This window comes from Caretta caretta, chromosome 1 (genome assembly GCF_965140235.1).
Source record: "Caretta caretta isolate rCarCar2 chromosome 1, rCarCar1.hap1, whole genome shotgun sequence".
Taxonomy (NCBI): domain Eukaryota; kingdom Metazoa; phylum Chordata; order Testudines; family Cheloniidae; genus Caretta; species Caretta caretta.
The window spans coordinates 281,977,890-282,003,429 of NC_134206.1; the positions used below are offsets into that span (position 1 = coordinate 281,977,890).

Below are 25,540 nucleotides of genomic sequence, written 5' to 3' on the forward strand. Positions count from 1 at the left end.
GTGCTTTGTCTAATTTTAGATTATAAACACTTCAGGGCAGAGACTCCATCTTTTATTTGCTTGTAAAGTGAATAGCAACCTTTGGAAAATATATAGATTATTAATAATAATAATAACAATATCAGCCACATCAGTGTAAGTTACAAATCTATCTCCGCCATCTATGCAATAAAACAATAACAAAACCCAGACAAAAAGAAAAGGAGTACTTGTGGCACCTTAGAGACTAACCAATTTATTTGAGCAGTCTCTAAGGTGCCACAAGTACTCCTTTTCTTTTTGCGAATACAGACTAACACGGCTGTTCCTCTAAAACCCAGACAGACAGACATTCTGTTGTATGTCACTTTCAGTCCAAAAAACATTTTTAATGAATTTATATTGTTTCCCCTTCTAGCTTTGGTTGAAATATCTGGCCTCTATTTCACATTAATAATGCTACAAAAAGCCATAGATCCCAAATTTCACAGATCTAAAGCAAACTGGCACCTTTTTTTATAGCAACATCTTCGTAGAATAGAAAGGTTCTCTAATTCAAAAGGTCAAATAGAAATGTTAATGAAAACAGAACCCAGTCAAGTCAAATAAAATAAGAAAATAAACAGAGATTTTGCTTCAGGCAGCCCGAATCTGATTTAAGCAGCAGTCTCAGAAGAATCCAGCTGTTGTTTACTGAAACGTAAAATAATGTGCTTATTCCTTTTATATGACAGCATCCCTGCTCCTTGAAATCAGGATGTAACATTTTTCCTTTCATGGACAACAATCTGCAATCATTATATGTACAGTAACTAATCTGACCAATTACCTGAAAGCTAATTACTCTGATTTTACAAAATGGGTCAGCTAGCTCAGTGTATGTTGAATCCATTAATTACTGGTACTTAATAAAGAACACCAAAGAGTACATCCATGCATTAACGTGTTACAGCAGAATTACAGATATTTTAATACTGGATTGAACAAGCCTCTGATCATCATTGTTTTATAGCCTCAGAGCTTAATCTAATTGTACCTAATACAGAGCTGGACTGTGCAGGCCTTGGCAATTACAGTATTTTATTCATGTTAGCAATTTACTTTCTTACTCTAAACATGTTCTACATTTAGTTATTTTATTGTACATTTCAAAGGACATCATCATTCATTTGAGATCGCAGGATAAACCAGAAGATTCAAAACTTTGCTTGATTAAGAAGAATAAAGACGCAAGATTTGTCTTGGCTAGAGAAAAACAATCAACCCAACTCAGATCAGCCTTCAGACAGTAAACCTGCAAATACTACCTGCAGTTCTAATACCTCAAGAACAGTAATATCCAGTGTTTTTCATTCAGTAGCTCTTGACTATTAACAGAACATTGGTGAGTAGGTCAATGGTGTGAAACAAAAATATGGTCTCCTTTCCATATCAAAATGTGAAAACAATTTAAATATGTAGTGCAATTTTATACTGTTTATAAAAGCTAAAAAAACGGTCAGAGAGATATGCCACCACAATCTGTACTTAAACATTTATTTCTGTCTCATGGTCTCCAGGCTTTCACAAGTGCTTTAAGAGGAGATTGGAAAGAATTTGCTGCCCACTCATGATGATGCCTCATAAAAGGTTCTTCAAAAACGGATCAAAGGCTGTAATTTCCATGCCATTTCTGTCCAATTTCCTTTTCTCTTAATGTTTTCATTTTTTGAAACGGCTATGATTGCAGTCCAATTTTGCCCACACAGCACTGTATGCCTAAATGAACCATTTATCACAAACTTTGTGTCTTTTTGATGCTTGTGGTTTTATTTGCTTGGCAATTTTTAAAATCCTCCCTCCCCTCTCCCCCGACCCATGCTGCACTGCAATTATCTTCAGTAATTATACCTGCAGAAGTTTACATTAATCTGTTCTCCAGATGCAACATTAAAATTTGTAGAGTCCAATTACACCTTAACATGGGTGTTCATTTTTCCTCCTCCTCCATCACCAACACAAAAAGGTTTTCATACACGGTCTCCTAAAGAGAGATCTTTACTCATTTTGGCTTTAGCATAGCAGGCATAAAAACCACAAGAGTCAAATTCTTATTGCTCATATTCCATATTCCTTTCTCCTAAGTAGTTCTGCCTCCTTTACATATTAACCAGTTCTAATTATTTTTCCTTCATCTCTGTGTCATATGTATAAGTGACTTCCAGGTGGGAAAACTTCTCACAGATGTTACTGGCTCCTATTACCACATCAGGTAAAACACTGCCTGCAGACAGAATGTCATGTTGTGAGGCACGGCTGCTGTGTCACTTATGGTGAACACAAAAACAAGCTCAGCCATTAGTAGGGGTTCATCCTTGATTGCCTAAATGCACTTAAATTGTCTGGTCACTGCTTGGCAGACACATTAAATCCAAGCTCTCCAAATGTAATTTAACCCTGCACAAGCCAACAAATTATTCTTCATCCTTACAAAAGGGATTAAAAAAATCTTCTGGCTTTCAAAATTAATAATTCATTGTAATGAAATTTCAGAATCTAATTCTCCGGCCTGTTATTAAGTGCCCCGTGCACCAACATAGTGGTGCATTTTTCTATTTGCTACTCAGTCTTCTGTCCATTTCTACGCTTCACCATTAACAAGTGGGGTGTTTTGTTTTTTTACAGTAGTTTATGGCATACTTCATGGGTTGAATATTGAAACACAGCTACATTTTATTCTCAACATTTTCATTAATTAAATATGTAAATGAGTTCATAAACCAATACAGATTAGTTTTTATTTAAAGATAAATCTTAGGATGCTGACCAGTTTAATGACAGATAAATTCCTTCAGATGATATACCATAACGGATACTCATTATATGCTGTAGATTGATAATATATGTAATGACGCATCAGTAAAACATAGGCAGCTTTTTTGTGCTCATTGCATTGCTTGAGCTATGGCAAACAAGTTCTCTCATTCTCTTCTCTGAAGTCACTAATTCATCATATGTCTGCTGTGTATGGGATTTTTGTGAAGGCTGCAAGAACTCATGCCTGGAACCTCTTTATTTGAAGGCAAGGGGCCAAAGTCTGTTGTCTTTTACATCAAGGTAAATTAACCAAAGTCAATATATCCACTGAAGGTACTGGAATAACTGAGAGCAGAGTTTATCTGAGGAGCACCATCCATTCTATGTAGTTTAGAACCACAGTGGTAAGAAAATTTCAATAAATGAACAAGCTAAGCACAGAGTTCTTGGGAATGAAGTACAAAGAATAATGTTGGAAAACAATAAAATCTAGATGGGTCTGCTTTATTATACACTTTTCCCCATAAAAAGGGAAGATTTGCTTATTATCCTTTGTGATGCATTGTCACTAAATCTGTACCACTTAAGAATTCTGGCTGACATTGTGAAATTGTATTATGAAAAACTGCTGTGTCATGAATACCAATATGTATGTGGATCTACCACTGCTAGCAAGTCCTATACCATACACCCCCCTACCCCCACCCCCGAGAAACAATGGGGTGGGACTCAACACACCTGAACAATGGGTGAACTGCATCCTTAGAAAACCAGTTTTAGCTTAACTCCTCCAAAGGGAGGGACAAAGACAAGCACAGTGGAAAGTCACCCAAAAGACAGAAAGAAGAAAGCTAGGTGGGTTGCACAGTGAAACCCAGGGGAACAAGATGGGGTGGCAAACAGAATGAGGAAGCATGGTGCAGGAGACAGTAAGGTCACAGAAGCTGAGTACCCTCACCAATGTGGGAGAAAGACCAATTAGCATGCAACAGCCTGCATGAACAAGGAACACCTTGTTTACATGCCTTCCTGGACACAGATATTTCCTCAAGGATGCACAAGGGAAGGGATGTGAGAAAATGAGGAATATTGCCATCTGAGATGTTTGTTTTGCAGGATACATACTCCCCTGTGCTTTATATGATTCAGTTTAAAGGTGTTGGATTGTGCAAAGTGTGTGAGTGTGTTAACTGCTCCACAACTGCTGTGGACTCCTGAGAGAATTTAACTGTAAATCAGACGCTTCAGACCTTTTGGATGGAGTTCTGGGAGCGGGATCTGTTAAGTGCCAGGGAGCCTGAAAGGTCAGCGCTGTGCGCAAAGGCACAGCTAGGCAGCTGGATAGCAGGTTAGACACTGATAGAAAATCTGTGCCCTGAGTGTCCAATGACTCTGATATTTGGTACTAGGACAATGGCTGGACTTCAGGCTTTAAACACCATGGGGATACTGAGCAACCGCAGCTTGGATTCTCCTCACAGCAGTCCTAGTAGGTGACCAGGACATGACACTCACTAGGAGCAGTTCTTCTGGCTTTTTGAGCAACCTAGTGATGGAAATTAGTAGAAATGTGTTTGAAACACTTTGATTTTTGGGGGTGGGGGTGGGGAGAGGCAATTATGAATTGGTGGGGAATAGGAAATTCAGCAACAGGCTTTTGCCAGATATTAAGCAAATGAAAAATGTCACACATGATGGGGTCAATAAAAATAAAGACTGCAAATGACTGAAACATTGTTTAATTAACAAAGAACTAAACAATGTCAGTGCTTATGAAACTAGTTTAACTAAGATGGACATAGATATTTAAAAGGAAATGAAACACTGATTGTTTCCTTTACTTAATTTAACCAAATAAGATTATGGTGGAGTCAATACTAAATAATGCATTTTACAGAATGAGGTTTTACATTTTTTCATCTAAAATTATCAGGCCAAATTCTGCTCTCAGCTGGATGAATATAAACCTGGAGTAACTCCACTGACCTCAACAGAGCTGCTGCAAATTTCGACTGACGTAAATGAGAATAGAATTTAGCCCAATTAATTTAATGTTATCCGACAGAGTCTACGGCATATCAATGACATTTTGTAAAATGTATATCCTTTGAATGGAACTTTAAAAATGAGTATGCAAAGTTTTATAACAAGGATTAGTATAGGGTCAGATGCTCCCATTTTCATCAAAGAAAAATTTAGGAATTAACACCAGTTGATTCAATAGGCCACTCCAGATTTATTTCAGTGTAACGGACCCACAAGGAGGGTCATAATGTCTTTTAGTGAAAATGTGCTTCTTGCTCCAGAGACTTTGTGTTTCATCATCTCTTTGGGGCTTTAGTCTTCAAACAACCCCTTAACTTTTGGCCTCATTGCTTCTAGTTTGCCCCTTTTTATCTAGAATAGCTAAACCGAGAGATGTTTACTTCTCCTGATTTAGGGTTTCCAAAGCAAAATCTAAGTTAAAGATGCCATAACTGTAGCTGCAGCACTACTACAATATGCAGCAATGACAACAGCTTCTCTTTGTTACAAACATTTTTTGCTCTTTGACTGTGTTGATCCCTCCGTGGCTTTTCAGCAGCAATTTTCACCCATGATGGCAGAGAGTTTGTTTTCTTCATGAAGAAAAATAAAGGTGAGAAAGCTAAACATGTTTGTTTTTATAGTAAAGTAAAAAGAGAAACAAAATGAGATGAAGCTTGCAGGCAAAGAATGATGTTTTATTTACAGTTAGACTTGTCTACATTAAGAAATTAATTCAGATGAAATTTGGGTCTTAATTTCAAGCAGGATAGCTATTCCAAATTAACTCCGTATGTGGATGCTCTTATTCCAAATTAGTTTACTATGAATTAGCTTAATTCACTTCCAAAATTGATTAAGTTAATTTGGAATAAAACCATGCTTATTCAGGAATAGGAGTGTCTACACGGGGAGTTAATCAGGAATAGCTGTTCCTGAATAACTCCCCATGTAGACGAGGCCTTACTTAATGCCAAGAGTATGTTCTTTAACAGGAAGGGAACATCTATTAAGCTTTACCTATGACAACATAACACACAAACACACACAGAGAGCACAATACATAAGAATTTATGGTAAAGCGTATGCATACATGTATGTAACACTCACTAATAGTGATGTTCCTATGATTACTGAAAGATCTCCTGCTAAAGATGTAATTTATACTTAGCATCATCATTAGATGTTGTACATACCTGCACACACAAATGTATCTCTACGATCCTGCATAGTATATGACTTTTTTAATGTTAAAAAACCTATATCATTACAATAAAAATATCCAAGGTCTGCACTTTGCTGTATATCCTTACTTCTCACATGTATTGGTAGCATTTGGATTTACCTTGCACACAAAAAGGTACATGTGGACATAGGCCAGCGCTCATCACAATTTGCAGCCTGTTGTCTGATATTGCCTAATTCAAAGAGTAATATTTTTCCAGTTTTCTGTGGCTGACATGATTATCATAAATAAATTCATTAATGTACTGTACACTATAGGCAGGCACAGACATTTTCAGCTTTAAATGATGAGGGAAGTACAGAATAATTCCTTCAAGCAGTAGGTCCACACACATTTAATTCTCACAATACAAATTTTGATTAAAAGTCTGAAAATAAAAAAAAGACTCAAATCTTACATTTCTGTACATAAAATAACTGAGTGTTAATAGGAGACAGTTACACAGTATGTTGCTAGTGTTATTTTTTCTCCTGATTTACTAAGGTTGCTGCATTTGATTGATTGCAATTTTCTCCATATCTTAGCATTATGCCAAATGGAAACATTTTGTTCCATCCATCTTAGCAAGTGACACAATGTTCCTTGGCATGTGACATTAATAAAAAGTCATGCTGGCTGTCTCTCTTGGCTGGTCACATCAAGGTTGATCTCTGGTAGCTTTTTATGATCAGTGAGATTTGTCAATCATGCCGCTATTTAAATCTTAAATACATTTCAGAAAATCCACCCATTATAAAAGTCTTTCTTAAAAATTTACATGAGGGGATTTTTCATGTGGTAGCAATGGAGAGGCCTTAGCTCTGCTTATCATTTTCTTAGCAATATCTTCAGAGCATTAGAAGTGAGGATTGGATTCTTACCTGGTACCCAATATAGTCCCTTTCTGGAGCTCTACACAAGTTGCTGTAAAGTGACCTAGCACTGATTCCCCAGCTGCAACACTCGTCCAGCACTGGCTGTTCGTTAATCACTGAACAGTGATCCTGACATTTCTGAAGAGCTTTCCTGAGATATAAAAGTAGACACAGCCACACAGGATTAATATATGGTGCCAGAAATAAAATTTCCACTCTTTCCTTCAGCAATGCAGCTCACGTCTTGCAAAAGACAGCTACTCAAGCACATTCAAGGGCATTCCCCGAGAAACAATGTGCTAATTCCATATCTCAAGCTGCTGGGTCCTGGTGCACATCAGAGTACACTGAAGAAAGATACCCGAGCCAATGACAAACTATTTAACCTAATGAATAATACTTCACAATGTAATGTTTTATTACTGCCTCATAATGTCATATACACACATGATCAATAAATTATTAAAAGTCATGATAGAAAATGCAATGAATTCTACAGTCTAGTTCTAATTTAAACACAATGTTCTTTGTGGAACAGTCTAGACTGATTAAAGAGGTAAAATACATTTGATTACTGATACTCAGACAGTGATCTAAAACTATAAAGTTTTACTGTATACTTTGAATGTTTTCATGGCCTCTCAACAGGGGGAATATCAATATGTCATGTCTCTTAGCTGCTGCACTGAGCTATCTCCCAATCTTTATGTTTCATTTCTAGGCATATGTATGCTTTTTTTATTAACACTTTGAGTTATATAACACTGCTGCAGCTGTATCAATGTGCATAAAGAAAATGAACAAACACCAGCCAAACAATCCAAAATATAAGAATTCCCATAGTAACAAAAGTCATGGATATGGATACTACAACTATCTTCCTTGGAGAGTTAGGCACTTATGCAGAGAAAAAGCCTATGCAGCATGAACGCTATTTGGAATGGCTAAAAACAATTTCTTTCATGGGGAAGAGGGGTGAGGAAGTGAGGAGAAAGGAGAATGATATAGAAAGGTCTATGAATCTATGCAATCCAGCCTGTCCTTCAGTGAGACCACATACAGGCTGTTAGCAAGTGAGACACTGATTGCATGATCAAGGCAAAAAAGTGTAGTGCGTAAGTGTTGATCTCCCAGCTGACACTGAAGCAATGAATTATCTCAAGTGAATGATCATTCACAATAATTATTTTTGTCAAGTAACAATTACTGCAACATATTCTTAAGGATTTTCTTGGTTTCCAAATATCCTATTATAAATGGGATGTACAACAATAATTAAGTTTGGGAGTAGAATGTATTTAATATTTTTTGAAGTGTTCTGTGATACCCATTGTAACTTCTAGTGCACACAAACATCAGTTAGAAATTAATTAAATGAATTTACATGTGCAATCAGCACACATTTTCACACTGAACGACGAGAGAACATTGTTTTACAAGGTCATCCTACACGGGGGGGGGGGGTCAACTTTGTGACACTACTGTGATTTTATAGACTTTGAGGGTTTCTTGTGACGAAATACAGCCAGCTCAGGAAAGTTCCCAGAACTCCTTGCAATTTCCATCTTTGACCACTGCAGACAGCTGCCTCCAGCACCTGAGCACCAGACACCTCTGTGTGTTCTTAGAGGGCTGGGTCCAAGAGCAGGTCCAGTACAGCAGAGCTGGCCCCCACTCCATGCTCAGCAGTAGCGCCCTCTTCTCTTCCACCACAGCCCAGTGAGGGGGAGTTAAGGGTCAGAGGAGCCCCCCTGGAAGCCCTTCTTGGGCTGGCTGATGATGGGGCATCTGTGGGAGATTGCCAGTGGGGATGATTTGGGGAGCCCAGGGCTTGTGCGCACATTTTGTTGGCATTTAAAATTGAATTTTCAACCTGTAATTGTCTCACACACATACCAGCAGAGATTGGGGAGTTCAAAAACCAGACCAAAAATATTGTTGTTGTTGTTGTTAAATTTCATTATTTTTAGCCCATTCTCATGAATTCTAATTATTCTGACTCATGATTTGCTAACTCTTAGGGTTGGCAATACTGTCCTGCATATGCTATGGAGCGGGAGAGGTGGGTGGTCATCTGAAAAATGGCCCAACACCTTTTTGGCTCACCTTAGCCCAGCTTGGGGCAGGAGACTCAGTGGTGGGGGGTCGGGAATCATGGGAGGAGGGCCCTGCCTGCATGATGTGGAAAGTCAACGGGCCAGAGTGGAGAAGCAGACCAGCTCTGGGACAGGAGCCACTGTGGGGTGAATACGGGATAGGATTGTTGTCCAATCCCCCCCCACCCCCAAACCAGGACTTTTCACCCACAGGGGCAGGATGCTACCCCCACCTCTGTATCACAACCTCTGGGGGCAGGACTCATCTCTCTGCCTAGCATAGTCCCCCACTTTAAATGGTGCCCTGTAGCCCCATCTCTCCTATGTCTTAAGCCAGAGATACTTTGCTTGTAGCTCATGTGCCTCATCCGTAGCAGCTGTTTGTACATGGTTCTTACTGACTCCACCAGTCTGATTAGTGGTCCCTAATGAAAACAGATCAGAGGTTTGGGCACCACCCCAAACCGCAAATCTGAGATAAGGAGCTGCTGGGATCTCTTTCTCTTCCTCTTTGGCAGCCAGAAGGGAGGATGGAGAAAGAGGGAGAGGATATATTGTGTTGAATGGAGCCATTCATTCCTGGCATTGTGTTGACATACTTGTGTTGTAGTGAGTTAATATGTGATGACACTGCATTGTGACATACTGCATACTGATGAAGTGTTACAAAGCAAACATGGCAACACAGCAATCAGGGCAGCATGTTGCAGTCATATTATGGCTGTTTGTATTTCTGTTCATGGGGGAAGGAAACAGCTTATTCATTCCCACAGCTGTTTTATCACCACTCTTTTCACACCATTTTTGCACTTCTAATTAACACAAATAGGTCCCAATCCTACTCTGGCAAGACTCCCACAGACGTAAATCAGAGTTTTCCATGATTAAGGAAGATAGGATTGGGCCCGTTGTGTTTTTAAGCTTTGTTTGCAACTTTGTATTCCCTTCTATGTGTTCATTAAGTTAAATTCTCTACTCTATCTTCTGAAACTTTGAGTTGTGAACATTTCAATATTTATGTAGGTAAGCAATCATCTAGTAAAATAAATAATTTTAAATTAAATTAATACAATACAGTGCAATAATTAATAAGTAGTGCTCAGATGCCCTAACCAAGTGTAGGGTTCCCTCATGTTAGGGGTACACTGTACACTGAACAGCTTACAGACAAAACACACAATGGGTGGGAGAAAGGAAGTGTTATTGTCCTCCTTTTACACGTGGGGAAGAGAGGCACTGAGGGATTAAAGGATTTATCCAAGGTCATCCAGGAAGCCTGTGGGAAATCCAGGAATTGAACCCACATCTCTAGAGTTCTACTTCCTCCATCACCTGGCCTCTCTCTGGAAGAGCTGGTTGAAAAAAACGATTTTTATTCCCATCAAAAATGCTATTTTGTCAAAAGCAAGGTGTTTAATAGAAATATGTTGGTTTCAACACAAATTTCATTCAGAGAGAGTGACAGACTACCCCAACCCAGAATAGTCAGTAGCCCAGTGGGTAGGTCACTCACAGGGGATGTAGGAGACCCATGTTCATGTACTGGTTGTATCTGATTTGAATCAGGGACTTCAACTTGGGCCCTTCACATCCCAGAGGAGTGCCCTGATCACCAGGCTACTGGCTATTTTGAGGTGGGTGTCTTTCTCTGACTTTTTCACAAAATGTTGTGAAAGAGTTTATTTTTGCCCCATGTTGGAATGGCAAAACATTTTGAAACCTCAATATTTTTCAGGAAACAGATTTTTTTCTCGCCAGCTCTGCCATCCATACCAGATGCTGGTGCTGATTCTGCCCCCCAAGTTACAGTAAAATAGGAAACTCTGGAGGAGAGATCTTTCCTTAGTGCAGACTCGTCACCACCTGACTCTTGGATCATGGTATGCTTTCCTTTCTGCTGTGCTTTGGGCTGCACTCCTATTACAACAGCCTAGCATCACTGCATTGTCTACGCATAATGGGCAAAGATTTTATTTTGCTATATCAAAATCTATCAACAGAAGCTTGAAACTAATTTTTCCTCATAATTTCTTTTTCTGTCTTTTATATTTCTAAGATGTTTTATCTCCTTAGTCCTGGGTCACAGGCTACAAGTTTGGAAAAAGCTCACATGAGACTCAGAGATGATGAAAAAAGCCAAATAATAAAAGAACATTTAAGGCCACTACTATGGGTTCTACCTCCATGGGTTCTGTAATATATCAACCCAGGCACCAGTTATAAAACGTTCCTGTACTACCGCTGCGGCTAGCCAGGGTAAAGTCCAGCAAAGGTACAACACACGGAATCAGTGCCAAATCTAGGCTTAAAAAAACAGGGATACCAGTGAACGCTTTCAAGATACCACTTTCACTACATCCTTTTCCTTCACAGAAGCTCATTAATACCATGGTGACTTAGACCTTAGTCCATCCCGTGCTTTGCTGCACATTGGGCTACCCACATTTGCCATCATTGCCTGTCAACTGCCCTTCTCTCTAAATCTTCCCATTTCATGTTGAGGTGCTTGATGTTGTTCAGAACTGATAGTTTCCATGTTATTTGCGGCCTTTCTTCTTGTGTTTTCTGGCTTCCATTCAAGGGCGGTATTTGGTAAGCATTCTTTTTCCGTTCTCAGCACATGTCCCAGCCACTGATGTCTTCCTTTGTTGATAATTTGTGAGAGGGTATCTTGTCCAGTAATTTTTCTGACTTCTTCATTCATCTTCCTATCTCTATATGTTATTCCCAATATTCCCATTGTGCAGCATTATGCAATGTGATTAGGGAAAAAAATCTATTTCCCAACTGTTGAGAATCTGGCAGCTACTTAGGGGTGGAACAGGAAAGGGAAGTTTGAGTAATGGAACTGTTTCAGCATGGAGTCTGTTGTGGTGTAGATTCAGAGCCAGTGTTTTTGTTCTTCTCCCTGTCAATCTGTGCAGATATGCACAACTGTGCATATGCCTCTTATGCAGAACCCTATATGGGATACTTTAAATAGGGGGAGTAGACAGAATTGAGAAGGGAGGATTTGGTAATGGTAAAGTCCACAGTGTCACACTTATTTTTTCCTAATTGTTTTCCTTTTGTCTTTGCTTCCTCTCTAGTTTGTTTTTCTTACAATCCTACCTTCCCTTTTTCACTTATCCTTTTACTTTAATTATGCTATCCCTAGGGCCACAAATTTTATTTTAAATTTACAGAGTTTGTAGGAACATAAGTTGCTGCTGCACGATATCATTCATGACCATAAGTGTTTCCATAGTAGGACAAGAAAGCAACCAAGAACATGGTCCTTTGAGACACATGAGCAGCACAGAAGACTGGAAAGCAATTAGATTTGACTAAAATGAGAATTTTCCTCGCATGGGAGGAGTTCTCAGTAGGCATGAAACCAGCATAGCTGTCTGCTGCACCATGCCCCTGTACTTGTTTCCAGCATAGGAACTGGAGCACACTGCACTTCAGCTATATTGAGTTGGTGTATGTTTCCTTAGGCACCATAGCCAGCTGGCATAAATTAGAGCAGCCCCCATGCTGTTCAAACCTACACCAGAGTTCACTGTAGCCTGGATCTGCCCTGACAATCAGGGAGCTGTGACTAAAACAATTACTTCAATGGGGCTTACAACCCACGGCAGAATCTGAGCATTAGTGAAGTGATTTTTTTAAAGAAAAAAATTACTACATAAAATACATAAAAGAGTAAAATAAAATTAACTATAATAATCAAGCTTGCTCACCAGGTGGGTTTTCTCAGGCTGTAATTAGAAAGCCTACAATCTTATGCAAAATGTTCACGTACCTTTTTAATTACCATGGCACATTATTCTAATGTTGTAAGTCATTAAGCTACCCTCTCTTACTTAACAGTCAATGCAGGAAGTGAAAATAAATAAATAAATAAAATATTGCAAACAGATCTGAAGCATTCCAGAATATTTTCTCATTAGCACATTTATCTTCCATGGTGTTTGCAGGTTCATCCTCAGCATTAAAATTGAAGAATTCCTACTAAGCTCTAAAGGAAGAGAGGCCAAATTAAACTTCTTAAAACTCTGATTGATATCTAGGAAAACACTGTGAATGCATTTATAAAATACCTGCTTCAAGTAAAAACTTAGCAGTCAGAAGGCATTAAATAAAAATATATTTTGTTACATGGAAAATTTCACAAAATGAGCTTAATCTCTATGGAAGGTGGTTTCTGTTATAAATGGATGAGCGGCAAGATGACAACATTACATATTGACATTAAAATATTATTATTATTTTTGCACTTTTTACAAATGAAAAACAAGGAACTTGCACCGTACTAAAAAATTATAGTCTCTATTCATAAACTCCCAAGCCACATGGTGGGCAGCTTTCTCAACCATTCACTTCAGAGATACAGATCTTTCTGTTAAAGTAACACAGAATGATATTTTGTGGCAGCAGCAATTTAACTTTCCTTTGCAAAGGAAAACCTTTATAAATACATGCAAAATAGGCGAATAGAGATTTATTAAGTCACTGTGAAAAATATACTACCTTAAGCAAAAACCCCACATGCTCATTCTGACAATGGTATGATGACATTTTATCTGCCCATCAAAACCATTGGCACCTCCTCCAGGCAGATAACTGAGTAGAATTTTGGAAGGTTGGTCTAGTATGAAATCACCTCTGTAAGAAGCTGATTTAATGTGATAATTACACTGTTAGCTATAGCTTTACAATGCATGAAGCATTAACCAAAGACAACTCATAATTGACGTAGTGAAAGTGAGGTGCCCAACTGTAATTGAAAATGATGTTTTCTAATGCAACATTCTGATTATCACATAGTCTTCAATGTGGGCTAACATCAAATGGTCTTGTAACATGACAAGGTAATTCTGATAACAGTAAATGAAATGAATTGACATCATGGCTACATTTTAGAGAGGTGTGTACCAAACTCCCCAGGAATGATAGGATTTAGATAGCTGAAAAGTAGTAGTACCTATACCATCAAAGCCCGTTTTAGATGTTCTTTTCCCATTGCTGTTCTACTCATTTCTTTGTTTACAGGCCAAAAGGTTCAGAAAATACAATTCTGTATTATTTGGAATCTGTATTTATTAACAATGGTATTAATTACAGCATTCATGTGTAATGCAGTAATTAGTGCATTAAGACTCTTTACTTTGCATTGGAATCAATTAAGTATATTGAGGGCATATCTAGCAAGGTGCTGAGTGTCCCAAGGCCCCTTTCAGCAAAATATTAACTTCAATTGGCCTTAACCACGCTTAATTGCTTTGTTGAATGAGGATCACAGTTTCTACCGACGATAATGAATTTTCCAAAATTCCAGCATTTTCCAAAACTGGGACCAAAGGAGATCAAGTTCAACAAAATATGAACCAGTGAACAGAGTATGGCCAAGGAGAAATCAGGTTTAAAGATATTGCTATGAGAAAAGGGGTGCACTGCTCTCAGCTCTCTGAATTTTATTGCATTTGCTACAGGGCTGTTCTGTATTCTGAAATGAGGAACAGGAGAACAATTTGAAAAACATTCCGGTACAGTATCAGGATTTGTTCTTCCAATTAAAGATACAGGATGTGTTAAACTGATACTCTCCCCAGTGTCACTAGTGTATGTCTCTTGAAAGCCACCTCAATAGTTACCTATTTAAAAACAAATGAAAGGCTTGATATATATTAAGCAGCAACAATAACTGAGCCTTCCACCAATGTTTGGGCTTGCATATTGTGGGCACCCCTGGAAACACAGTTTCAATACCTGCAATAACTGCATTTAGGATAGCAGATTTTGCAGCATGACAATAACTGCAGAACAGCAAATGTTACATTTGTAAATGATGCCCACGGTAAGAAAAAGCCTGGCTGCCACTGTTCCCTCTAAGCTGTGGACGTGTACACAGATCCTAACCTGCACACGTGGCGAAACACCGCACGCACAAAAATTTGCACAGAAGCACAATTTGCACAGAAGAAATTTTTTGCACACACAGCCTGTCAAAAATTCGAGGGAACAATGCGGCAGCACAGGTTCTGTATAGAATACAAATTACCAAAGGCTAGATTTTGTACTCCTTATTCAGAGTAACAGGGTCTTCTCCTCTCGACAAGGCAAAAGAGAACATGGCAGGAGAGAACAGGCCATAGACATGAAGGGAGAGGTCTGCATGTCCACGGCATTCTCCTCCGTAGCTCCCCAACAGGGAAGAAATCCTCTAGGACAGGGGCGGGCAAACTTTTTGGCCCAAGGGCCACATCAGGGTTGCAAAACTATATGGAGGGCCGGGTAGGGAAGGCTGTGACTCCCCAAACAGCCTGGCCCCCTCCCCCTACCTGCCCCCTGGCTGCCCCTCTCAGAATCCCTGACCCATCCAACACCCCCGCTCCTTGTCCCCTGACCACCCCCTCCTGGGCCCCCCCACCCCAACTTCCCCCCGGGATCCCACCCCCTATCCAATCCCCCTTCTCCCTGTCCCCTGACTGAACCAACCCCTATCCACACCCCCGACAGGCCTGCTGGGACTCCCAAGCCTAACAAACCTCCCCTATTCTTCATCCCCTGACTGCCCCCTGCAAAACCTCCGTCCCATCCAACCGCCCCTGCTCCCTGTCCCCTGACTGCCCCCCCCCGAACCCCCAACCCCCACTGCTCCCTGACTGCCCCCCAGAACCCCTGACCCATCCAACCACCCCCTGCTCCCTGTCCCCTGACTGCCGCCCCGGGACCCCCCGCTCCCCGCCCCCTTACCATGCCGGAGCCAGCCAAGCCGCTGGGCTACCTGGCAAGAGTGGCGGGACAGAGCGCTGGCGGCATGACGTGCTCAGCCTGCGCGGGAGGGGGAACAGCAGGGGAGGGGCCGGGGGCTAGCCTCCCTGGCCGGGAGCTCAGGGCCGGGCGGGACGGTCCCACAGGCCAGATGTGGCCTGCGGGCCGTAGTTTGCCCACCTCTGCTCTAGGAGTTCTGTGGATGGGCCTGGGAAAATACAAGGGTTTAGAGGAAGGCATGGATAAGGATAAGGCACAGTGGTAGGAAGGATAGAGACTAAGACAAAACACAAGACTGAGACTCAAGAAACCTGGATTAAATTCCCAGCTTAGCTGCAAACTTCCTGAGCAAGTCACTTACTGTATCCTGTGCCTCGGCTCCACAGATGGGGATAGCACTGCCTACCTCACAGGGGTGTTGTGAAGATAAAAATCAGTTAATTATTGTGAGATCCACATCAGCATCTAGATAGAAAGCTAATAATAGCACTGGTTTTAAAGGACTCATCCTGTCAAAAGAGTGAGAGGGCACTCAATTGGGAGGACCCACGGTGAAAAAACTCTGGATCCAACAAGCTCTCCCCAGTGGTCCTCAAGTTTTACCAGTGGTGCACCCAATGCTTCCATCTCTGGAAAATTATAAACTCATCCCGAAAGGAGGTGTCATCTAACTCCTTTGAGCCCAAGGTTTATCCACTTGTTTGCTTATCCAAGAAAGTCAAAGGAAGTTTCGCATAAAAAAATACTTTTGGAGAATTTAACCCGAACATAACTAATTTTCATCTATTCCCTAAAGTGACTCAGTGTGTCACTGGATTCCATTGCAGGTTAAAAATAGTTTACCACACCAGACCTTCTATAAGTGGGAATCAATAGGCAGAAGGGCTTCCAAAAGGCAAGGAAGAGATTGTTTTACAGCAAGCTGTGGTAGTTTAAAGTAATAATATAAGCCACCTGGAGATGCTTTAGGACCAAAGGAACACATGGTGAGTCAATTGAAAATGATTCCTCCTGGACTGTTAAGAGAGTCAGGAATACAAGGATACCTTAAATGGGAATCCTCACCATGTAAGCTCTGTGCTGCCTGGGAGTGAATGGAGACAGCGTATATCAGCTGACCTGAACTCTGCCCAATATAGGGTTATCCTCTTCTTGCTCCTAAGCCTGCCTTACCCCTCTCCTCTCTCCTTTGCAGATCCCAACTCCATGGACAACCTTCTGTAGGATTTTAGGAAGGGGAGATAGTGCCCTGAAGTTAACTGGTTATTACCCATCTATGTAGAAGTGCGAGACATATGGCTGGGGAGACTATTACTTGAGAACATGATCTGGCCCAAGGTCCTGTGATGTGTCAAAAGTTTAACACTCTTGTATTATTTTATAAAGTAAGATTGATACAAAATGCAAAGGAGTTTCCCAACAAATAGTTAAAACAATCAAACAATTCTCACTCAGAAGCAAGCTGGCGGGATCCCAGGAGATGAACATATAGACAAGCCCTCAGAGTGCTTTCTACAAGGTTCTGAACTCCCTCAGCTCCCATTAACACCAGTGGGTGTTGCGAATGCTCAGCAACTTGCTGGATGGGAGCCATATTTGGCAGTCATGAGATGTGATAGGCTATTGTCTCTCACACAGAGGGCCCATTTGAAATAATATGAGGATTATTCACAGCAGTTAATTTCAAGCAGTTTTCCTTCATATTCCATGGTAATCAAGATAGACAGGCCACACACAGAAACTATAACATAATGTAAATAAAGATTACTGGATCATTTTCTGGTTGTCTGTCCAAGTCCACTCCTTTATCTTCTTAAAGAGAAATTAACTCACATCTTGAATCCTTGGAAATCGCGACAATACTAAAGCATTATTTTATATGCCATTTATTCTTGATATGACAATCTATATTAGCAATACATTATTTCACATTGCAAAGTTATTAATGTAACCAATGACAATGGAAATGTGCAGATTTAGGAATTCCTTATGTTGATTGTTGGTCTTCCAAAATCTCTGCTTTTCTTTTATAGTGACGAGGCTGCTAGCCCTTCTGCTTGTGAAGATAACCTTTGCAAAGTAAAACAATTGTCTGTCATCTTGCCTAGCCTCCAACCTAGCAGGTTGACACAATAGCACCAAGGGAAAAAAGTATGAACTTCCTCATTCATCTGATTGTGGTGTTAATGCTGAAGTTTCAGTTGTTAAATTTTTAATCTCAAAACGTAAATGTCAATGATGTCAACCACTTCACAGTTAATGATGGAGCAGACACACCGACTGAATGCACTTTTCTAAGGGCACATGAAAAGTACCTGGCACAAACTGACATTCCATTTATTTGAAGGGATGTTCTACAGAAAAACTGTTGCCTGCACACAGGCACTTTCAAAGCAGCCACAGCTAGGACACTTAAACAACAAAGTGGGACAGCTGGGTTGACTTTTCATTTAAATTCAGAGACAATGTGAAAAAAAATCACCAAAAATCCCCTCTAAAAGTGATCACATCTTGCCATTTTTAATCTTTCATCGAAGTTTAATGGATGCAGTATGCTACTAACATGGAAAAATGTGCAAACTAGATGAACTCTCTGACAACTTTCAGAGTAGCAGCCTTGTTAGTCTGTATCCGCAAAAAGAAAAGGAGGACTTGTGGCACCTTAGAGACTAACAAATATATTTGAGCATAAGCTTTCGTGAGCTGAAGTGAGCTCTAGCTCACGAAAGCTTATGCTCAAATAAATTTGTTAGTCTCTAAGGTGTCACAAGTACTCCTTTTCTTTTTCTGACAACTGAAATTTGCTTGTTTTTATACAGAAAAAGGAGAGGTCTAGAAAGACTGTTCATCTCCTCTATAAAATTTTGAAAGATATCTCCATAAAATGATGTCCTTTTTCAATCATCATTTGAAGCTAGTTTAACCAAAGAGATCACCTCTCACTAATGAAACAATCATGCAAAAGAGCAACTTTAAAGTTTACACCTTCTACCAAAGTTTCTTAAAACACTTCAAAGTGCAGTTAGATTTAACCAGTGAATTTTATACACACATTATCAAACTTGAAAATATGTATGCAGTGTTGTTGTAGCCATCTTGGTCCCAGGATATTAGAGAGACAAGGTGGGTGAGATAATATCTTTTATTGGAACAAATTCTGTCGCTGAGAGAAACAAACTTTTAAGCTACACAGAGCTCCGAAGAAGCTCAAAAACGTGTCTCTCACCAACAGAAGTTGGTGCATTAAAAAAATATAACCTCACCCACCTTTAAAATATGTCTCTTTCCCCCCTATTTTTATGAAGCTGAAATTGTTGACAGAATGGAAAGAGGAGGGTTATTCAAGGAGAGACAAGAACAGGAGTAGGGCAGAGCTGTGTAGTGTCACAATGGCTTTCACAAGACTCTTGAACTTGATGTGGTGGAGAAGAGATTCACAGAAAAGATGCGGTCAGAATGAGGAAGAGAAGATAAGATCTTTTCTGGTGGTTTTGTATGGACTGTTGGGAGGAGGGCACAGCAATGCATGTGTTGGGCATATCAGTAAGGAGGAAGCTGCACTGACAAAGATGGGAGAGATAATGAGAATCTGGATGAGAGATTTAGGTCTTCAGAGAGAGAGAGTTGAACGTTAGAAATGTTGTTTAGAATTATTTGAATAACTTCTTTTTTGTGTTCCTATTGAATAAGAAAAATGAACCATTTAATTACTAATCATTGCCCATATGTAGATTTGGTGTAACTGGCCATTGTGGTTTGTTTTAGACTTTGAGAAATGAACATGCAGTACGAAATTCATGAAGATTCAGACTCCCAAGCCTGCACTCAGCATATATTATTTAGTCTGCTGAAACCGTTTTTATCCTGGCCCACAAGTATAGACTGTCAAGTCAGGCATCAGAGTAGCAGCTGTGTTAGTTTGTACCCGCAAACAGAAAAGGAGGACTTGTGGTACCTTAGAGACTAACAAATTTATTAGAGCACAAGCTTTCGTGAGCTACAGCTCACTTCATCGGACGCATTCAGTGGAAAAAGTCAGGTACTTGCTCACCTGAACTAAGTAGCATTCGTTCTTTGATATGTTTATTTTGTGCATAGATTTATTTTTAAAACACCCTCTTTATATTACTTATGTTACGGAGATGCATTAGTGGTTGCTACTGGAAGCGCTGAGCAAGTACATAAATAGAAAAAGGCTACCTGGGAGGCACAAGAAACTGGTGAATAGGCAATGTTATTCATATTGATAACAAAGACAATGCAATCCATATGAGAATTTTATTTGTGTGTTAAAACATCTATATATTCCATGAAATCTCTACACATATTCCCTTAACACCCACTATCAGTCAAATCTTGACCCCACGGAAGTCAATCACAAAATTCCCATTGATTTCAATGGGACCACGATTTCACCCACTGAATTTAAATGTTGAGCTGTTTCAAAATAATGTTGTTATAAAAATTAAATAAGTTCCTTTTACGTTTTATGTTCTATATAGTATTTCTTGGATTATTCCAACTGAAATAAACCACTGAGTTTGTTCTAAGAGAGGTAATCTTGATCCCCCCCCCAACAAATGTTTACATATGGTTCATGTAGAGACAGCTTGTTGCTAGAAGAGCTGCTGTAGATAAGGAAAGCAATAATTAGTGCAAGAATCTTCACATGGGGGTGCATATTGAAAAGAGATTTCAAACCTTATTAATTTTTGGAATAGAGAATAATGGAGGAAAATATAAAACAATAAAAATACTATGGAAAGAAAACATATAAGAATTAGATGATTAAGCTTTTACCTTTTCTTTGTAACTTCTACTCTTACTTTGCAGTCAACTAAAATATTTAATTAGCTTTTGCACACACAAAAGATTCATTAGTAGATTCTTTTACATTTCCTTTGTCAACTCTCTTTATAAAGTTTTGGGAAATGTATGCTATAATTTTCCCTACTTCACAGAGTGTGTGTATATTTTTTAAGTAATAATTCACAAGCTGTATACATATAAATACAGATTAACTCAGGTGCAGTGAATGTCTGAGTTCTTTAAACTAGCCTAGAAATGAAAGATACTATAATTACTACCCATATATTGCACCATAAAAATTATGCAGTACTTCTGTTTAAATAGCTGGTATATTTACACCTCTTGCATTCTTTTCTCCCTGGGGTGCAGAGGTCTCTGGACCAATGCTACTCAAAGTGGTGGTCCGCGGACCGGTGCTGTGTCCACGAGCCATCGGCTGCCGGTCTGCGCGCACATTAGAAAAAAAAATTGCCAGTCCCCCACATCCGATAGCTTGAGAAGCACTGCTCTGGACTACCTTCCAAAATGGAAACAATAGTAGCCACAGTGCTTAATTTGTAATGAAAGAGGTGCCAGGGCTTAGCCCCAGCAAGCTCTGGCACAAATTAAGCACAGGCTGGTCGGCCAGAGAATAGCGGCTGATGGCCAGGAGCCCAGAGAGCCGGGGCTAAGAACTGCCAAGCCTAGATGCACCGAGGCTCATGCCAGCAAGGCCAGGCAAAAATTAAGCATTGACTACCCAGCAATATAAAAATAAAATATTAAGAATGCCATTGTCTCTGGCCCCATTATAAGTCATAAGCAGTGTTCCCTCTAATTTTTTCCATGTGTGTGGAATGAATTTTGTTATGTGCACCATATCAAGGTAATGTGTGGACGTGGGCCACCAGTAGAAACCAAAAACCTAGATATAATATATATTTTTAAAAAGTTACCATAGGGATAATTACTCTAGCCAGGACAGGTTAGGCATTTTAGATCTCACTACCCAGTGATTAAATTTAAGCATAATAGAGAAATAAAAATTATGAAATGCACAGATCAGTCAAAAAAACCAAAATAATACCCTTTGAAAGTAGTATCAAGAAATAACAACACCACCACAAGTATGTGTTGGGAGGTGAGTGTGAAAGACAGAGTGTGTGTGTATGTGTGAGCCAGAGACACACAGGCATGGTCTACACTGGGAGGGGAGGGGAATCGATCTAAGTTATGCAACTTTAGCTACGTGAGATCCCTGGTTGAAAGGTGCTATGCAAGTATCATCATGATACCATTCTTAGGAATAGGACTGCTTGCTGTACTTACTTTCAGTACACACACACGGGGGTTAAAACTTTGTCTGAATATCGCTGGGTTCACATTCTGTTTAGGGGATGGAAATCATAGAATATCAGGGTTGGAAGGGACCTCAGGAGGTCATCTAGTCCACCCCCCTGCTCAAAGCAGGACTGATCCCCAATTTTTACCCCAGATCCCTAAATGGCCCCCTCAAGGATTGAACTCACAACCCTGGGTTTAGCAGGCCAATGCTCAAACCACTGAGCTATCCCTCCCCCCAAAATGAAGGAACAGAGAAAAATCCAGTATGTGTATGTGTCGGGGGGGAGGGGGGCAGGCGAGGAGAAGAGTAGAAAATGGAACAAAGCTTGAAGAGGGACAAATAAATATAAAGAGTCCGTAAAACAAGTAGCTGAGAAGGCAAGAGAAAAATTCAATTAAAAATGTTGTTCATTTACTTTATTAGGGCACTGGATTAATGTCAGCCTAGCTTTTGAGGCATTTTCTTCTTCCTAATACTGTACCTAACACAGAACACAGACTGAGCAAAGATATCTGAAGCGTTTTTGTAAAACCAAACCTCTCTTGGCAAAAATCCACAGCTATAAATTAAAAGGAAGAAATGCTTCACAAACCAACCAGATTTGTGAACACTGTGAGCCCCCAAAATAATTTGAAAGGTAAATTAAAAATCTGTCAAACTCCACAAAGTTCTTTTCCTCAAAATGTGATGTTGATCTTTAATAGAGAGTACTATGCATGCATACAGAAATATAAAACCACCCCATTATACTCACAGCCTTGCAGTAAGAAGCAGGATTAGTCACAGTTAATTACAAGATTAAAGTGGTGCCACCTACACCATTTGGATCCAGTTCCTCAGCTAGTGTAAATATGTAAAGTCAAGGTTTTCAAAAGCAGGTAGTTATTTCAGGTGATTCAATTTTGGGGTGCCCAACTCAAGACATCTCCAGGGGTCTGATTTTTAGGAAGTGCTGAGCACTCCTTGCATGGAGCAGAAGATGAGAACCCCAAAATTGAAGTGCCCCAAATCACTAGTTGCTTTTTAAAAAATCTTGGCTAATCCCTCTATGGTTTCTTAAAGTATCACCACCACTGAGTTTAACAAGTAAGAACCAGCAAGTTAAACTTTTCTAGAAAAGGGAGTCCGATGTGTGTTGGTGACACGTCATGCCATTTTTCCACTGCTCAGGTGTATTCTCATCTACTTTTTCAGAAACACCATACCATTCATATTACAAACGTGTCTAATCTTTTCACTGAACTTAACTCTATGTTAGACATGGCACTAAACTGTTTCCAAGTCACTGGATATGTTTATGCTGCAATTAAACACCCGCAGCTGGTCTGTGTCAGCTGACTCAGGCTAAGGGGCTCTTTATATTGTGATGTAGGTGTTCAGGCTTGGGCTGGAGCCTGGGATCTGGGCCCTGCGAGGTGGGAGAGTCCCAGAGCCCAAGCTCCAGCCTGAGCCTGAACGTCTACATCACAATTAAACAGACCCACAGCCCGAGCCTCGCGAGCCCAAGTTAGCGGACAAGGGCCAGCCATGGGTGTTTAATTGCAGTGCAGACATACTTAGTGATGAATTGGGAGAAAATGATCTTGAATACTTATGAATCAAGGTCATAACAGATAAAACACAAGATGAGGTATTAGTTGGTGTCTGGTATAGACTACCAGATCACACCGGGGAACAAGATAACCAGCTCCACATACCTGTCTAGATTGGGTAGGGGGAAAAAAAGCGTGTGACTATGGGGGACTTCAATTTAAGTGACATATGCTGGAGGTCTCATGCTGTCAGTACTAAAACATCATTGAAATTTCTAAATATTATAGATGACAATTTCCTACCTCAAGTGTTGCATCCAACAAAGGAGAATTTTATATTAGACCTCATCTTGATAGATAGAAGAACTGACCACAACTAATGGTAATTTAGGTACAACTGATCATAACCTGATCACATATATGATGTGCAAACAGAATGAAGTCCAGACCAGTGATATATAAGTGGTGCTTTAAAAGGGCCAATTTCACAAAGCTGAAGACACATTATGAGCCAAATCAATCGAGATGAAGAATTTAAATCAGAAAAAATGTGAATGATCATTGGGAATAATTTAAGAACACTTTACTAGATGCCCCGAAATACACAATCCCACAACTGAGGAAGAAAGTTGTATTGGCTAAAAATCAAGCTGATTTAGAGGGGAAGTGAAGACAGCTATAAAAATAATATATAACAAATGAAAGAAAGGGGAAGTTGATTGTAATATGTATAAATCAGAACGCTAGAAAACTGATAAGGGAAGCCAAGGAACACAAGGTGAAATCTATGGCCAGCAATGTTAAGGACAACAAAGAGTTTTTAAAGTATATTAGGAACAAAAAGAATCCTGACAATGATATTGGTCCATTATTAGATGGAAATGATAGCATTATCAATAATAATGCAGAAGAAGCAATAGAGTTCAATTAATATTTCTGTTCTGCATCTGAAAAAGAAATATGATGTAATCATATCATACAATAATACTCTTCCCATTGCACTAATATCTCAGGAGGATGTAAAACAGCAGCTACACAATTAGACAATTTTAAACTAGACAATCTGGATAACTTGCATCCAAGAATTGTAAAAGAACTGGCTGAGGAACTCGATGGACATTAATGTTGATTTTGAACATGGAGCACTGGGGAAGTTCCAGAAGACTGGAAGAAAGTTAATGTCATTTCAATATTTAAAAAGCATTAACAGTATGATCTGGGTAATTACAGGCCTGTCAGTCTGACATTGATCCTGGGAAGGGTCAGGCAGATATGGGACTTGATTAATAGAGAATTAAAGGAAGGTAATGTAATTAGCACAAAACAACCTGGATATATGGAAAATAGATCCTGTCAATCTAACTTGATGAGGTTACAGAATTGGTTAATAAAGGTAACAGTATTGAGATAAGTTACTTAGACTTCTGTAAGGCATTTGACTTGGCACAGCATGACATTTATATTAAAAACTAGACAGATATAAAACGAACATGACACACATTAAATGGATTAAAATCTGGATAAGTAATAGGTCTCAGAATATAACTGTAAACAAATAATTGAACGGGTGTGTTTCTCATGGGGTCCCAAAGGGATTGGTTCTTGACCCTATGCTATTTAATAGTTTTTATCAATGACCTGAAAGAAAACATAAAATCATCCCTGGTAAAGTTTGCAGATGACACAAAACTTGGGGGAGTTGTAAATAACTAAGAGGACAGGTCACTGATTCAGATCGATCTGGATCATTTGCTAAACTAGGCGCAAGTAAATGGTATGTATTTTTATATGGCTAAATGTAAATGTGTTAATCTAGGAACAAAGAATGTAGGCCACACTAGCATGATGGGGGACTCTATCCTGGGAAGCAGTGACTCTGAGAAGATTTGGGGATCGTGGTGGATAATCAGCTGAACATTAGCTCCCAGTGTGATGCCATGGCCAAAAGGGCTAATGCAATCTTTGGATGCATAAGCACAGGAACTTTGAGTAGGAATACAGAGGTTATTTCACCTCTGTATTTAGTACTGGTGTGATTACTGCTGGAATACTGTATCCAGTTCTGGTGTCTACATTTCAAGAAGCATATTGATAAATTGGAGAGGGTTGACAGAAGAGCC

At 39.6% G+C, this 25,540-nt stretch overlaps 1 protein-coding gene across 7 annotated transcripts in view; it reads right to left on the reverse strand.

Moving 5' to 3' along the window:
- Nucleotides 1-25,540, reverse strand: part of SYT1 (synaptotagmin 1) — a 519,707-nt gene that overhangs the window by 242,114 nt on the left and 252,053 nt on the right. Inside the window, exon 1 of one of the 7 annotated variants that reach the window (XM_075124342.1) lies at nucleotides 6,907-6,925. The exons of the other annotated variants lie outside the window; for them this stretch is intronic. The gene's annotated coding sequence lies outside the window, so the exon portion shown is untranslated. Of the gene's footprint in view, nucleotides 1-6,906; nucleotides 6,926-25,540 lie in introns of those variants that run through there. 7 annotated transcript variants of the gene reach the window in all.